Here is a 14,279-nt window from a genome sequence, read left to right on the forward strand (position 1 = left end):
TAAATGCCAGTAGACATGTCTACGTCAAGTATCTCCAGTAGTTTCTGTCCTGAAGTCTACCACTCTATCTGGTTTGCCTACTCAGTATGTTGAGTTCGAAGCCGTCTTTTCGAAGCAGAAGGCGGATACCTTGCCCCCGTTACGCAAGTTCAATTGCTCCATAGAACTTCTGCCGGGCACGACGCCTCCCAAGGGCAGAAGTTATCCATTTTCTCACCCAGAAACCCTAGCCATGTCTGAGTATATCAAAGAGAACCTACTGAAAGGGTTCATTCATCCCTCTGATTCTCCCGCTGGAGCGGGCTTTTTCTTCATAAAGAAAAAGGACGGCGGGTTACGCCCTTGTATTTATTATAGAGGGCTCAATGGCATAACTCGCAAAGACCGATACCCCCTTCCCCTTATCAGTGAACTGTTTGATCATCTCCAAGGGGCACGGATTTTCACCAAGTTGGATCTGAGGGTTGCATACAATTTGGTACGCATCCAACGTGAAGATATCTGGAAAACCGCATTCAACATGAGGGATGGTCACTATGAATATACTGTGATGCCCTTTGGGTTATGCAATGCCCCAGTGGTCTTTCAACGCCTTATGAACGAGATACTCTGAGACCTCTTGTACTCATTTGTAGTCGTATATCTTGACGACATCCTAATCTTTTCCAAAGACCTTGAATCCTATCGAGATGATGTTCGGATCGTCCTCCATTGGCTAAGAGAAAACCATCTTTATGCCAAGTTAGAAAAATGCCTCTTCGAGTGGAATCGCTTACCCTTTCTAGGGTACATCACATCTGATCGAGGTTTCTCCATGGATCCAGAGAAAGTCCAGGGGATCTGAGACTGGCCCCAGCCAGTGGGCCTACGGGCCTTACAACATTTCCTTGGCTTTACCAATTATTACAGGAGCTTCATTGCAAATTCTACCCTAGCTGCTTCGCTCACCACCATGACCAAGAAAGGGGCTAACACTCGTGTGTGGACTCCCAAAGCCTAAGCCACCTTTCAGACACTCAAAGAAGCCTTCTGTTCCGGTCCTTGTCTTTAGCATCTAGTCCCAAGACGTCCATTCATCGTTGAAGTCGACGCCTCTGCAATTGGAGCAGGAGCTGTCTTAAGTCAGTTTTCTCTGAAGGATAAATTGATACCTTGTTCATTCTACTCACACAAGTTCTCTCCTACAGAGCAGCACTACACCGTTGGTGACCGAGAATTTCTCGCCATCAAGTTGGCACTCCAAGAGTGGCGCCCCAGGTTGGAAAGGGCGCAACACAAATTTACCATTTTCACCGAACATAAAAATCTTGAGCACCTTAAAGAAGCTCAAGTCTTGAATCCTAGACAGACTCGATGGGCGCTCTTCTTTGAACGGTTCAATTTCGTTCTACGTTATCGTCCAGCTTCCAAGAATCTCTGAGCTGATGCACTGTCAAGATCCTTCGAACCAGAGGATGTTCCTGATGTTCCCAGACACATCATATATCCTGCCTGCATATCCCTTGCCGTGACCACTACAGTTCCAGTTGGGAAAACCGTCGTTCCAAGTAGATTACGTGAATGAGTTCTGAAATGGGCCCATGATTCCAAGTTGGCAGGACACCTGGGTCGTGCCAGGACCCTAGAGATGTTGCGGAGATATTACTGGTGGCCCAACATGGTGCACTACTCCCGTAACTGTAGATTCATGCCCCATCTGCGCCCAACAGAAGCCGCCTACCGGAAGGCCTTAGGGCCTACTCCAACCGCTTCCAGCACCTACTGAGCCATGGTCCAGCATTTCAACAGACTTCATCACAGACCTGCCTCCGTCCCAGAACAATACCGTAATCTGGGTCATCATCGACCGTTTTTCGAAAATGGGTCACTTCATTCCCTTGCCGGGCCTCCCATCGTCCCCAGAACTAGCCAAGATGTTTATAAAGGACACTTTCCATCTCCTTGGACTCCCAAAGGAAATAATATCCGATCGAGGACCACAGTTTGCCGCCAGGTACTGGCGCTCCCTATGTAAAAAGTTTAACATTGCCTTGAATTTCACTTCGGCCTATTACCCACAGGCCAATGGTCAAGCTGAAAGGACCAACCTAACCTTAAAGATATTCCTCCATTCCTATGTGAATGACCAGCAGGACAACTCGTCTGATCTCCTACCCTGGGCTGAGCTGTTGCACAATACCCACGTCACTGCTGCCACCGATGTATCTCCGTTCTCAGTGGTATTCGGACGACAACCTCAGCTGCCACTTCCAATTCCTCTGACTGTTCCTTCTCCAGCTGCGCAATTCATGGCCCACACCATTCGTCAGGTGTGGAATCAAGTCAAAGAATGCCTTACCCAGGCTGCTGAACGCTCCAAGCATACTTCTGATGCACATAGACATCCCGCTCCACTCTTCCGTCCTGGTCAGCAGGTGTGGTTAAGCACCCGACACATAAGGTTGAGACTTCCTTCTCATCGCCTGGCTCCCAAGTACACCGGGCTATTTCCTGTGCTTCAAAGAGTGGGAGCAGTGTCTTATCAGCTCCAGCTACATCGTGCTGTGGGTATCCACAACTCATTCCATGTCTCTCTATTGAAGCCTTTGGTCCTCTCCTGGCCCTCTCGTAGAGATCCTTCACCTCCGCGGATCTCTACTGAACCTGACTCATCTCTCCAGGTAAGAGAAGCCCTCGACATCCGTCGGCGTCTAGGTAGATGGGAATACCTCTTAGCCTGGGAGGGTTATGGGGCCGAGGAGAACTCGTGGGAACCCTCCCACAACATATTCGATAAAGAGCTCCTCAGAAACCTTCCATAGGACTTATCCTGATAAGTCACGACCGTGTAGAGGGAGGCCTAAAAGGGGGGATACTGTTACGCGCCCCATCCGCGCCCGGCCCGCGCATGGGCCTGCTCACCTCGCTAGCTCCTCTACAGGTAGGGGTTGGCCTCCCCAGCGGCAGCCACGAGCTCCTCCAGGCCTCGGCATCCCGCGGCGGCAGTCCCCAGACCTTCCACTGTGCACGAGGCCTTGCACCGGAGTTCGGCGTCTCCAGTGACATTAGCCTTGCCCCTACACCCGCCCGGCCTCTTGTAGGGCCAAGGGCGGGTCCTTGCTCCACGGCACACCCTGATTGAATGTTCGTTATAAGGAAGTTCCTACCTGCACTTCCTTACCTTGGGAATCGTGTCGGCACTGTATGTGTACTAGTTTGCCTCCGCGTTCCTAGTCTTGTTCCAGTCTTGTTCCAGCATTGTTCCAGTGTCCTTCTGTTCCAGCGTCTGTCTGTCCTGTCTTCCCAGGTAGTACCCTCGGACTGACTCTCTGGTACTGACCTCTGCCTGTTCCTTGACCATTCTGTCTGTTGCCTGGATCCTGACCTCTGCCTGCCTTGGGACCTCGTCTGACCTCCAGAACATGACCCCTGCCTCATTTACTACTCCTCGGACTGATCCTCGGATTCTGACCTCTGCTGCCATTGACCACATCTCCTGATTCTGGCTCTGTCCCTTGCCTTGTCATCGCCTACGCTGTTCTAGTCTTCCTTGCTCCATCAGACCTACAGTTTAGAGTACAACTGCGCTCCCTTACTGTCCATGGGCATGCCTCTCTACTACCTCTCCAGGAGACCCTGAGAGGCCCACCTAAGTCCAAGCGGCTCGGGTCCCTACGGGCTCCACCCAGGGGGACCGCAGGCTTCCTGTGGTGAAGCTCATCCTAGCCCTGTCTCCTCCAGTGCTCCACCTCCTGGGGGCAGCTGCTTCCTGGTCCCTACCAGGGAGCCGTTCTCCACTGCTCCAGGACAAGGGTCTACCTCCAAGCGCAACATATATTGTGCGATATATGCTGTATAATGTGTATTATAGCCATACTGTACCTTGATTAATCTCCCAGTTAGATTGTAAGCCCTCTGGGGATAAGGAAATACCTACAGTATGTGAATATAATCCACTTTGAAGTGCCTAAAAAAGCAGAATATAAATAATAAATAAATAATTCTTAGGCAGAACTGCAACTGGTATCTCCATAGGAGATTTGTAAAGTGGCAAGGTATTCCTCCTTATATTCATTTTCAAAGCAGGGAAGAGGCCTTGTTCACTTTGGAAATGGGCAGAATATGTTTGGCAGTACCCCGTGCAGTTTAAGTGTAGCTTGCGCACATTCCACTTGTCTGGATTGGTCTGTCTGGATGAAGAGGAAGGATACATTTGTTCTTACCTAATAATTTCCTTTCCTTAAGCCCAGTTAGACCAATCCAGAATCTTCCTGTTTTCTGCCAAAGTAGCTCATAATTTCAGTCTGTTAAAAAAAAAAAATAATACATTTGCAGAATCTAAAGAATTTACAGGTATTCTAAATATTGGATCTAAATCACAATAAAAAAAACAAAGCCAACTAATCTATCACATCTCATTAAATAGAAACCAGCAGAGATAGGAATAATATGGTGAAAAAGGGTATACACACCAAAATTAAATAATGTTCACACAAAATTCAAATACAGAATAATGTACGGATATCAGTTGGCCAGTGGTGGTGTTTCACATTTGACGACTACTGGACTTCTCTATAATTCACCCTTAATTCTCTTGTGTATTTTTTGTTGTTGTTGTTGTTGTTGTTTTTTTAAATGCATGTGTAAATTTTTAAATATAAATATAGACTTTGAAAATCAAGCCATATAATATTTTGTGTTAATCAAAAAATGTATAAGTATCTCTAAGAACAATCCCAAACAATAAAGAATCCCAGTGAGAGTCCCGAAAGGATGGCCCAAATATTGGATCTATACATAGTTTCGCCTTTCCTGTTTAAAATATTTTCTGTTCTTGGAAGTGCTTTGTTATTATGGGGTTATTAAATGTCAAAGTTAACTTGTTACAGAGAATACTAGCAGGCAGAAGTTAGCACAGATGCTTATAAGGGGTAATGTCAGCAAACCTGTTGATCACTGTCTCCATCTATTGGTTGGTGAGCATAACCTACTTGTCTGTACTGATCTAACTGAACTTAGGAAATTATCAGGTAACAATAAATTTCTCCTTTGTTCTTGTAATAAACACTGATATATAAATTCCCAGGAAAAATAAAATAAAAACTGAAAATGAAGGCACCTACATGTATTTGTTAAGGTCCATTTAAATTTTGATCTTGTGTTCATTAGAAATAATCAGGAAATGTTTAGCTAATTGTATTGATTGATTGATTGGCTGACAACTGTTCCTCTCAATTCCATAGGTCAGCATTCACAGAATAATATGTTAGACATTCCCTTGAAAAGCCACATACGGTAGAACTTTTCCCCTTGGCATATTTTCAAAATGAAAAAACAAACAAATTATTGGAAAGTACCTGTATATGTTAAAATTATTGATGATGTTCTTAAGATAATAGATATTATTGTCTGTATTCTACTGTTTAAGAGTGCTGCTGTGTGCATGGTGCATTTTGAGAGTAATTTTGTAACAGTGCACATAAGGTAACAAACAAATATGAGTGTAAGTTACAACAGTTTTAAAAGTGGACTTGCACATATAAGTCCGCTTTGAAAATTATTCCAGCAAAGCTATATTCACACAATTTCAGCTGCTATTTTGCACATGCAGTTTTGTCTTCTACTCCTGAACTTCAAAATGCTCTTCCTCTCATCCAGCCATCTTCGCTCTTCTTGACAGTATTTCATTCTTGATATTGTTGTCACACCTCTATCTCTCTTCTATGTTTTCTCCTTCTCCTCCTACTCTCAGCCAGGGATATCAATCCTAGTCTTGGCCTTCCAAGACAACTCTTACGCATAAGAATATAAGAACATAAAAACATAAGATATGCCAAATTGGGTCAGACCAAGGGTTCATCAAGCCCAGTATCCTGTTTCCAACGTGACCAATCCAAGTCACAAGTACCTAGCAAGTACCCAAACATTAAACAGATCTCAAGCTACTAATGCTGGCAACAAGCATGGTCTTCTCCTCCAGGAACACATCCAAACTTTTTTTTAAACCCAGCTATACTAACCTCCTTATCTACATCCTCTGGCAATGAATTCAAGAAATTTATGGTGCGTTGAGTGAAAAATAATTTTCTCCAATTTATTATAAATGTGCTACCTGCTAACTTAATGAGTGCCCCTTAGTCCTTCTATAATCTGAAAGAGTAAATAACTGATTCACATTTATCCATTCAAGTCCTTTCATGATTTTGTACACCTCTATTATATCCTCCCTTAGCTGTCTCTTCTCCAAGCTGAACAGCCCTAACCTCTTTAATCTTTCCTCATAGGGGAGCCATTCCATACCCTTTATCATTTTGGTTAAGAACATAAGAAATTGCTATGCTGGGTCAGATCAAGGGTCCATCAAGCCCAGCATCCTGTTTCCAACAGAGGCCAAACCTGGCATGTACCCAAACACTAAGATGATCCCATGCTACTGTTGCCATTAATAGCAGAAGCCATTCCCTAAGTCAACTTGATTAATAGCAGTTAATGGACTTCTCCTCCAAGAACTTATCTAAACCTTTTTTAAACCCAGCTACACTAACTACACTAACTGTATCCTCTGACAAATTCCAGAGCTTAGCTGCGCGTTGAGTGAAAAAGAATTTTCTCCTATTAGTCTTAAGTGTGCTACTTGCTAACTTCATGGAATGCCCCCTAGTCGTCCTATTATTTGAATGTGTAAATAACCGATTCACATCTACTCATTCAAGACCTCTCATTATTTTAAAGACCTCTATCATATCCCCCCTCAGCCGTCTCTTCTCCAAGCTGAACAGCCCTAATCTCTTCAGCCTTTCCTCACAGGGGAGCTGTTCCATCCCCTTTATCATTTTGGTCGCCCTTCTCTGTACCTTCTCCATCGCAACTATATTTTTTTTCAGATGTGGCGACCAGAATTGTACACAGTATTCAAGGTGCTGTCTCACCATGGAGCGATATAGAGGTATTATGACATTTTCTGTTTTGTTAACCATTCCTTTTTTAAGAATTCCTAACATTCTGTTTGCTTTTTTGACTGCTGCAGCACACTGAGCCAAGGATTTCAAAGTATTATCCACTGTGATGCCTAGATTTTTTTTTCCTGGGTGGTAGCTCCTAATATGGAACCTAACATCATGTAACTACAGCAAGGGTTATTTTTCCCTATATGTAACACCTTGCACTAGTCTACATTAAATTTCATCTGCCACTTGGATGCCCAATCTTCCAGTATCGCAAGGGCCTCCTGCAATGTATCACTATCCGGTTGTGATCTAACTACTCTGAATAATTTTGTTTCATCTGCAAATTTGATAACTTCACTTGTTGTATTCCTTTCCAGATCATTTATAAATATATTGAAAAGCACCGGTCCAAGTACAGATCCCTGAGACACTCCACTGTTTACCCTTTTCCACTGAGAAAATTGACCATTTAATTCTACTGTCTGTTTCTTGTCTTTTAACCAGTTTGTAATCCATGAAAGGACTTCGCCTCCTATCCCATGACTTTTTAGTTTTTTTAGAAGCCTCTCATGAGAGACTTTGTCATATGCCTTCTGAAAATCCAAATACACTAAGTCTACTGCTTCACCTTTATCCACATGTTTATTAACCCCTTCAAAAAAATGAAGATATGTTAGGCAAGACTTCCCTTGAGTAAATCCATGTTGACTGTGCTCCATTAAACCATGTCTTTCTATATGCTCTGTGATTTTGATCTTTAGAATAGTTTCCACTATTTTTCCCGGCACTGAAGTCAGGCTCACTGGTCTATAGTTTCCCGTATCACCACTGGAGCCCTTTTTAAATATTGGTGTTACATTGGCCACCCTCCAGTTTTCAGGTACAATGGATGATTTTAATGAGAGTTTACAAACTTTAACTAATAGATCTGAAATTTCATTTTTTAGTTCCTTCAGAACCCTAGGATGCATACCATCTGGTCCAGGTGATTTGCTACTCTTTAGTTGATCAATCTGGCCTACTACATCTTCCAGGTTCACAATGATTTGGTTCAAATCATCTGACTCATCACCCTTGAAAACCATCTTCAGAACTGGTATCTCCCCAACATCCTCATTAGTAAACATGGAAGCAAAGAATTCATTTACTCTTCTGCAATGGCCTTATCTTCCCTAAGAGCCCCTTTTAACCCTCGGTCATCTAACTGTCCAACTGACTCCCTCACAGGTTTCTTGCTTTTGATATATTTTTAAAAGTTTTTATTATGAGTTTTTGCCTCTGTGGCCAACTTCATTTCAAATTCTGTCTTTGCCTGTCTTATCAATGTTTTACACTTAACTTGACAATGCTTATGCTTTTTCCTATTTTTTTCAGATGGATCCTTCTTCCAATTTTTGAAGGATGTATTTTTGGCCTTGCAGGCTTCATACATTTCACATTCATGCTAACTTCTTTCCTGTCTGCTATTGCACTTGCCAAGCAAGACTACTATGTCCATCTGACAAACTCTCTTGAATCCTAACCTTGCCGAATATTTGCCACACTTACTTCCCTCCTCAAACTTCCATTGTCTTCATCCCCTCCCCCACCTTCACTCTCTGGCCAGCCTGTGGCTGACTACTTCCATTTCAAGATTCACAAAATTAGTCTTGAGTTTTCAACCTTGTCATCTCTATCTCCCTCTCCCCTACTTCTTTCTTCTACCCTTCTTCTGGCCTCTGCCACTCTCTCCTTCTTTTCTGAAGTCACAATAAAGGAAATTGCCGTCACTGGATCCTACCTCTCCTGCCAAATATCATCCCATCTTCCTTCTCTCCTTTCCTTCCAGACTATTTGAATGTGCTGTTCATTGCTGCTGTCTTGACTTTCTTTCATCTCAAGTCTTTCTTGAACCATTCCACTCTGGGTTTACCCCTATACATTCCATAGAAATAGCCCTTGTCAAAGTCTCCAATATCCTGTTTATGGCTAAATCTGAAGACCTTTACTCAGTCCTTATTCTCCTTGACCCATCTACTGCTTTTGACACTGTAGATCATCACCTACTCCATGATATTCTGTCCTCACTTGGATTTCATGACTGACCTGTCTTGGTTCTCTTATCTCTCTTCTTATTTCTCTCATCGCAGTTGTATGGTTTCCTCTGGTGGATCCATCTCTATTGCTATCCCACTATCATTTAGTGTGCCTCAGGGTTCTGTCTTGGGCCCTCTTCTCTTCTCTCTGTATACTAATTCCCTTGGTACTCTGATTTCTTCTCATGGCTTTCAATGCCATTTTTATGCTGATGATTCCCAGATTTACCTCTCAACACCAGAAATTTGATCAAGAATCCAGTCTCAGATCTTAGCCTGCTTGTCTGACATTGTTGCCTGGATGTTCCACTGCCAACTTAAACTCAACATAGACAATACAGAGCTCCTTATCTTCCCCCCCCTAAGTCCACTGGAGTGCCACTTGGCTCCACACTCACCTTTTATCAGTTTGCCATTTTTTATCAGGCTTAGGTCTTAGTTTTTACATTTATGCAGATGACATACATAGAAACATAGAAATGACGGCAGAAGAAGACCAAACGGCCCATCCAGTCTGCCCAGCAAGCCACGCAGTTTATCCATTTCCCCCCCCCCCCCCTTTTTTCTCCCTCCCACCCGTCACTATTGGCTTCCAGCACCCTCCAGCCCCAACTCCCTTCCACCCCTCCACCAATGCAGAGAGCAGCACCGTATCCGCATCCCAGTGAACATCCAGCTCAATCAGGGGTAGCAACCGCCGCAACAAGCAGGGCACACCCCTGCCCCATACTCTTACCAACCCCTGCTTTGTTTGTTTGTTTTTTGTGTTTTTTTGGAGATGGCAGCCCTCCGTGAAGGCGGAACACCAACCACTGGTCACTGGCATCCCGCTCCGTGAATGCCTCTGTGGCTACTGCCGCTCCGTGCAGTGTTTTGCTGCCTGAAGGTGGAACACCAACTACTGGCCACTGGCATCCCGCTCCGTGAATGCCTCTGTGGCTACTGCCGCTCCGTGCAGTGTTTTGCTGCCTGAAGGTGGAACACCAACTACTGGCCACTGGCATCCCGCTCCGTGAATGCCTCTGTGGCTACTGCCGCTCCAGTTCCTTGTTTCTATTGATGTATCCATAGACCATTCTCTTAAAACAATAGATATGTATCTAAATGCAATTAACCAATTACTTGTCCCTTTGAAGCTTATTTTAAATACGAACAAAACGGAAATACTACTTATAGTAATAATTCCAATATAAAGCCATGCCTTTCTGTCAGGGACCTAGCTATAACAATAGACACAGAACTAGGTTTGAAAAATCATATTGCACTAAAAATAAGAGACTGTTATTTTAAACTTCTCACCCTCAGGAAGTTGAAACCCCTTCTGGATCCTAAGGAGTTCAGAACCATATTACAATGCTTGATATTATCAAACATAGACTATTGTAATGCACTATTGCTTGGACTCCCCTACAGCACCATAAGACCGTTGCAAGTTTTACAAAATGCCGCAGTAAGGGTACTATCTGGGACAAAAAAATGTGATCATATCACACCAGTATTAATTTCATTACATTGGCTACCCATAACCTTTCGGGTGCAATACAAAGTAGCGTGCATTCTCCATAAGATAATATATGGAAACAATACAGAATGGCTAAATTATTCCATACGTCTACATGTACCACAAAGGGACCTACGATCTAGCAATAAGGGTCTCCTTTCAATCCCAACGATCAAATCAGCAAAACTTAGGGCCTCATTTTCTAAAGCTATCGCAGGCTTGCGCTAACAGAGCAAGCCTGCGATAGCTTGCTAAGGTAGCGCACGCCTGCGTTACCTAAATTGGGGCAGAGTCGGCTCCGGAAGAGGAGGCGTCAGGGCGTCACCGGGGCCGACTCCGTGAAGACGCCGTGGACGGCGAAAAGATCTGTGCCTTTTCGCGTCCTATTTCGCGCCCAATAGCTGCACCTTTTATGGTGGCGCTATTGGGTGCGAAACTGGCAGCGATCGCACCGAGGCGGTGCGATCGCTGCCAGCTAGTGCAGGACCGCCCCCCCCCCCCGTGTCGACCCCCCGCCCCCCCTTTAGCGTGATTTTCTAAAGTCTCGCAGGCCTGCGATACTTTAGAAAATGAGGCCCTTAGTGAGGTCCGAGACAGAGCAATTTCCATCGCAGGTCCCAAAGTTTGGAATAACTTTCCACCTCATTTACAACTGCAAACAGATATCAAGAAATTTAAAACCGATTTAAAGACATGGCTATTTACATGCGCCTATACGGAGTCATGATAATTAATCTGCAAGTTTCATATTCTAAATTTATTATTTTTATTCACTTTTAGCTTTTTTCTTAACTTTGTGTATTTTATTCACTGATTTAATAATGTCTTAGATTTGTTTTAGATGAATTCTAAGCTACCGATATTTTAGTAGTTATTAAGCTATCATTATTTATATTTATTATATTATTGTATTTCTATTTTAGTAAGTGTACACTGTTGTGATGGTTTGATTACTGATGTGATGGTTTATATAAAACCAAATAAACCATAAACCATCTTTCTTCTTCTCTATTTCTATGGATAACACTGATATCCTCCCAGTCCCCTTGGAGTCATCTTCGACTTCTTTTTCTCCTCCTCTACATATATTCAAAACACTGCTAAAATGTGCCATTTCTTTCTCAATAAGAACACTAAAATCCGTCCCTTCCTTTATGAACACACTACCAGAACTCTTATCACTTCCCGCTTAGATTATTGCAACCTATTCCTCGCAAGTCTTCTAGTGAACCATCACTTTTCAGTACAATCCATCCAAAATTCAGCTGCATGACTTGTTTTCACTACACCCATATAACCCCTCTCCTCAAATCACTATATTGGCTCCCTATCCATTCTTGTATAGAATTTGAACTTCTCTTACTCACCTTCAGTAGCCTTCAATCTGCAGCTCCTCACTACCTATCCTCTCATCTCTCTCTACACCCTTGCTTGTGCACACTACTTATCAGATGAGTCACTCCTATCTATGTCCTTCTCCTCTACCACCAATTCCCAGCTTTGTGCTTTCCACTTGGCTGTACCATATGCTTGGAATACACTTCCTGAGCTGGTGCATCATGCTCCCTCTCTTGCATTACTTAAATCCTGTCTAAAAACCCACCTGTTTGAGGCTGCTTTTAAATCTTAACCCCTGATTATCCTTCTTACAGCCTCATCAGTTTTTAACCAGTCTTAATAAATGAAATTTCCCAAATTTCTTTTGCCCTGTATGTTTGCCTTGATTAGATTGTAAGCTCTATTGCAAAGGGACTGTCTCATATGCTATACTACATATATCAAACAGCAATGTAGAAATGTTAAGTAGTAATAAAAGTAGTAGAGAGAATTTATGGGCATATTTTTTTAAAATCATAAAATGCACCTATATCCCAATTCCACACAGACTTCACCCCCTGAAACAACTCCGCTGTATGTACATAAAAGTAGGCGCATACTGGAGTACATTTTTAAATGAGTTACACATGTAAAATTATCATACACATGTGGAAGTAGCTTGATTTGTATAATTCTATTTTATAAACATCAAAATTATGCATAAATTTTCAGTTTCACATGCACATATACTTGTACAGAAAAGGGGAGATCTAGGGGTGTTTCTGGACAGGGCCAAGACGTACGTGTGTAAACTGTTTAAGAAATTTACATGAATTCTCTAGACAATTTATCCGCAGTTTTAAACCTGCTAATTATCTAACACACTTGATATCAGACTCATCTGATGTCTGCTGTTGTTTAGGTGGGAGGTCTGGGTGAACTGGGAGGAGTTCATGGTGAAGAACTAAGAAGGTTTTGAAGACCTGGAGAAGGAATAGGTGAACTGGTGGAGGTATTGGCAAACTTGTCATTTCAATTACGCGCACATGGATGGCAACTTTAAAACTAGTGCGCGGGCACTCGTGCACACATTCATCAGCCTGTGCGCAGTGATGTGGCCATTTTATAACGTACACACACACATATGCGTTTATGTTATAAAATAGCTTGGCTGTGCACACGTGCACCAAATTTTAAGTGGGCATGCGCAAATGCATGCAAATGCTGCTTCTACTGCGTAAATCAGTGGATTTTAAAAGGGCTCATGCTAGACTATTCTTGGCAAGTTCTGTTTTTACCAGTTCATCCCCAGTTTGCCCAGTTAACAGAGAGGTCCTCCAACCCCCCTTAGTTTAATATTCTTCAGTCATCCCCCCCCCCCCCCCCCAGTTATCCCTGACTTTAATATCCCGTCAAGCTGGCTATTTTTCTTTATTTTTTAACTTACATGTCATCTAAAGCAGAAGCAAAGTTATGCAGCAAGGGGCCTCGGTGCGCACTGGATCATATAAGTATTTCTGTGCACATGTCCCCTGAAATGCCCATGCCTGCCCCTTTTTGAAAATGTCCAAGATGTGCGCACTCTGGGAGAAACATATCTTGGCAGCTTTTAAAATCTGCTCGGTGCGCATGAGCCCAACATATTCACGCATCCTCTAATTAATGTACGCGTTGGACTTTTAAATTTCACTTTATGGTGTATATGAGACTTTTGCATATGCAGGGTTTTACTCGAGCAAGTTCTGTTTTTGTTTGCACACGTGTATGTTTATATACACATGTATGATTATAGGAAAAATATGCACTTTCTATATTTTGCAGGTATTCTCGCATATCCAAATATGTTTTGGGTAGACATATATGCATTTTATAATCTGCATGTACTTGATATACACAGGTTATAAAATATTGTTGTAGATATCGGTGCAGCTATATACATGCATATCTAGGGCCATGCAGAGTTGTTTGAAATTTATCCTCACAGTATGTATGTGCATAATTTTACACATGTATCAGTCATGCGATTTTCTAACGAGCCAGTTCTGTGAGTAAAGCATTACTTTACTCACAGAACTCCATTTGAAAATTACTCTTCCTGTCAGTGTTCCCTGTAAGCGTGCATGCTTACAGATCATGAAGCAAGTGCACACAGAAAAACATAACGTGCACATGAAAAGGAAAAGAGAATAGTGTTTCAAAGACCATGGCACACAAATTTGTACACTATGTTGCATTCGAACTTTGCTCCCTGTGTAGTTGATCCCATTGCTGTTAATGTGCCTGTTAATATCTGTGTTGCAATAAGTATGTAATGTACATGCTTTGCAAGTGCTTGAAAGCTGGTGCAAAGTATATAAGTACAAAAGTACCCACATTCCTTCATTTTCAAAGGGAAACCTCATGGACCAACAAGCTCTCTGGGGAGACTGTCGATTACACTCTATATGGTTGTCCAATTGC

At 42.9% G+C, this 14,279-nt stretch overlaps 1 protein-coding gene across 1 annotated transcript in view; it reads left to right on the top strand.

Annotated features, from left to right (window-relative positions):
- The window catches only part of ARMC4 (armadillo repeat containing 4), an 890,525-nt gene that overhangs the window by 312,025 nt on the left and 564,221 nt on the right, over positions 1-14,279 (top strand). The gene's annotated exons all lie outside the window — the stretch shown is intronic.

Source organism: Rhinatrema bivittatum, chromosome 2 (assembly GCF_901001135.1).
Source record: "Rhinatrema bivittatum chromosome 2, aRhiBiv1.1, whole genome shotgun sequence".
Lineage (NCBI taxonomy): Eukaryota > Metazoa > Chordata > Amphibia > Gymnophiona > Rhinatrematidae > Rhinatrema > Rhinatrema bivittatum.